Source organism: Cucurbita maxima, unplaced genomic scaffold, assembly GCF_002738345.1.
Source record: "Cucurbita maxima cultivar Rimu unplaced genomic scaffold, Cmax_1.0 Cma_Scf01033, whole genome shotgun sequence".
Classification (NCBI taxonomy): Eukaryota; Viridiplantae; Streptophyta; class Magnoliopsida; order Cucurbitales; family Cucurbitaceae; genus Cucurbita; species Cucurbita maxima.
In genome coordinates, this window is record NW_019273049.1 from 4,132 (window position 1) to 8,031 (window position 3,900).

Here is a 3,900-nt window from a genome sequence, read left to right on the forward strand (position 1 = left end):
CATTGGTTGAAGAGTGGAATGAAGCAATCCTTATAAGGGTGTGAAAACCTCTCTCTTAAAGATGCGTTTTAAAACTTTTAAATTTACACGATACGTAACATGCCAAAACAAACAATATCTGCTAGCAATTGGAGAGGGACACAAAACATTAACTATAAGGTTGTGGATATCTCTCCCTAGTAGACATATTTTAAAATCGTGAGGCTGATGGTGATACGTAATTAGCCAAAGTAGACAATATCAGAGGTGGGCTTGGTTTGTAACAAATTGTATTAGAGTTAGTTATTGGGTGGTGTGCCAACGAGGTTGCTGGGAACACAAGGAGGTGGATTGTGAGATCCCACGTCGGTTGTGGAGGGGATGAAACATTTTTTATAAGCATGTGGAAATCTCTTACTATTAGATGTGTTTTAAAACTGTGAGGTTGTCAACGATATGTAATGAGTCAAAGTAGACAATATCTAGGCTAATACTCATAATTTGTTGGAATAGTTCAGTTGGTTAGAGCGTATGATTGTTAACCATAAGGTCGGAGGTTCATCTCTCTTTTTATCAATGGGAATGAATCATTCCATTTTAGTATGTGGAAAAATTTCACCCTCCAACCAAAGTGGACAATGTCATATAATTATGTAGGTTCGTGATTCCTAACATTGTTATAGTCTTAATTTAACGTTCTTAATAATAATATTGTGTTCTTTTTAGAGGTAGCATCAATACAAAAACATAATGTAAAAAATATTTTGCATAAAGCAGTTACATCATGCATGTTCTAGTGACTCTAGGCCCCTAGAAAACTAGGGTCGTTACATATAATCTACACCTGAACATTATATAACCTAAAGAAAAACCCGTGGCAACTGTCTCGATCAAGGACTCGATTACCGCCTACAAGTAGGTTACTTATTTAGTTGCACTAGATATTACTTTTCCTTTTTGGGTGATCACTAATGGTTAGTTAAGGTCACAGAGCAGGGTCGTCCCGAGCCATCAGTTCTATATGTACAAGTTGTTGTCCTTATTTTTCGAATCTCGTTCCAATTTTTATCAAATTTTTCTTTGTCACGTCAGTTCTATGTGTTACAAATTATTGTCCTTAGTTTTTGAATCTCCTTCCAATTTTTATGAAATTTTTTCTTTGTTAGGATGTGTCATGAATAATGATTTGAAGTCTTAGAAAGTTGAGTTATTATAGCTGTGCTTTGAAGTCTTTAAAATTGAGTTATTACAGTTCTTATATGCTTGAAAAATCATGTCGTGACAATTTTAAATCTCCAGTGAGTTCAATTGATTTCAAAAAATGATATGCTATTGTATTTTTATTTTACCTTTATTTGAGTTGTCAGAAGTGGGATTTAAACCCATGCCCTCTAATCCCGCATTGGTTTGAGAGGAGAATGAAAGAATAACTTATAAGTGTCTGTAAACATCTCTAGTAGCGTGTTTTAAAACTGTGATTTTGACGACGATTTGTTACGGTAAAAAATGGACAATATTTTTTAGTGTTTGGAAATGGGAACGAAGCATTCCTTAGAAGAGTGTGGAAACCTCTCCCTAGTATACTCATTTTAGAATTGTAAGGCTGGTGATGATACGTAATGGGCAAAATCGGACAATATTTGTTAGCGGTGGGTTTGGGCTATTGCGAAAGCTATCAAAGCAAGTCACCAAGCGTTGTGCCAGCAAGGACGTTGGGCCCCCAAGGAGAGTGTATTACAAAGAATTAGCTGGAATAGCTCAGTTGGTTAGAGCGTGTGGCTGTTAACCACAAGGTCGGAGGTTCAAACCCTCCTTCTAGCGATGGTATTAAGTCTACCTACTCTAAATGAATTTAAAGGTAAAGATTGGTTATATATTTTCTTATTATGTTATGACTTGTTAGGATGTTACATGATATGAAAGTATGGTACTTATGATATTGTATACCCCACAATGCTATGTGCACTCCCTTCCCAATAGTGTGAGTGTATGCTAGTTGAAGCCCAGGTCAATGGGTAGGTATGCGAGCTCCCATGGGAGCAAATGTGTGTGTATGTAAGTCATGAGTAGAGAAGTATGCACATCAAATTCTACCCGGACACGAATATGAGACCAAGGCCATGAAATGATATTTTATGATAACCATGATTTCATGTGCTTGCGTGAGTAGAGAAGTAGTGGAGTTACTTAATGAGTATTTCTTAAAATACTCAAGACATGCACTGCTCTTATTTTTTAGGTAAAGGCAAGGCACCTCTGCACAAATGACGATGTCGAGATGACGACCATGGGATCCAACGTACACAACACTAGGGAGATAGAGGGGTAGGATTAAACGTACAAAGACGGTTAACATCATGAGAAAGAAGGAGAAGAAACAAGATGTAGACAACGAGTTTTGATACGGAGGAATGAAGAAAGGAAAATGCATGGAAACGAGTGGAGAAGACGAAGTCCACCTGCTCGGACCCAAACTCGAATACCTGCAACCTCATTCCAGTCAAGCAACCCCATACCCAGTTTGGTCTAGGAACTAGATACCCACAAACAATCAGTCTAGTAGTCTAGTTCCTATGTGCTTTGCCCAAAACCCACATTCAAGCCCAAATACACAGAACACAACCCAACCCACGGATCCACTACATAGACCTGTGCGCCCACATGAACATTCAAGACCTGCGCCTCGAACCACTTTGCAACCTGCTCATATGTCATTGTCCCTCAGCGATAGGGTCACTGTTGCATACGCCGGCTCCTTCGGCTCGGGATCTCGAAGTCCTAGGCTAAAAAATGGTGTATTATGCTCGGTTTGACATTTTGACACCGACCTTTATGTTTTTTTCCCTTCCGAAGCTTATTTTTACTTTAATAGAAATATTTAAGGTCAGTATAACGACTTATTTCTGAAGTTCAAGTTAAATTAAATTAGAAATGTAAATTACTAACGAAGCGAGATGGACGTTTTAATAGGAAACAACAACTGACAACACTTGGAGTAACTTCGAGAGACAAAATTCACGCTCGCATGTGTGAGTCATGTGTAGGGATGTACTACACGTCCAATTTTTCCAGACTAGAGGCCACCCCTATGATATTTTTAACAATAGGTTCCTAACATCATTAGTTGCATGTGTTTGCATTCTCTAGCCTCAATAGTGGAGTCACTTATGAGTATTTCTTAAAATACTCAAGCCTTGTGCTACTTCTATTTCAGGTAAGGGCAAGACGCCCCTATATAGCTGACGACGACAACAAAAATAGAGATAATGACATGTGCATAGAATAGTAGTATTTTATTTTCTTAGGCATAGGTTAGTATAGGGCATTTTTACTTTGATGTTTTAATTGTTTTAGAAAGATGCTTTCAAATGAGTAAGTCCATGACACTATTTTAAGATGAAGTTTAAATGCTTAATTTCGTATAAGAGCATAGGATATGATGACGGTGGCAACTTTAGGCTAATAGAAATCTAGGGTCGTTACCGTTGGTATCAGAGCTTTAGGTTATAGATTCAGTAGACTTACCTACAAGATAGGCTTGGCACGTTCCAAGGTTTTACCATCGATGTCCTGTCACCGTCACGTATGTCTTGTATAAGATAAGAAAAAGAAATGCCTTTAATTGCATGTACTTTTTTTGTTTACTAATATTTAATGTAATTTAGTATCAAATATGTTGAGCTCTAACTATATGATTTATGGTAGCATTATGTTCCACCTAGTTGTATTTTTATGAATATGTCATGTTTGCTAAATTATATATTGTGAATATATGTGATATGATGCAATTTATGTTAGAGAGATATAGACTTAAGAAAAATTATATATTGGTTTTAGAATCATGCCACGTAAAGGGCACGGGAGAGGAGAACGAGGATGGAGACGACCCTGTATTAGAGTTAGAGGAAGAGGTGGAGGTGA

The 3,900-nt window shown here is 37.4% G+C and overlaps 1 non-coding gene across 1 annotated transcript; it reads left to right on the plus strand.

The window, feature by feature from the left end:
• The first annotated feature begins 1,726 nt into the window (after positions 1–1,726).
• TRNAN-GUU lies at positions 1,727–1,800 on the plus strand. The gene has a single exon. It is a non-coding gene; the product is annotated as a tRNA-Asn (tRNA).
• The last annotated feature ends 2,100 nt before the right edge of the window (positions 1,801–3,900 follow it).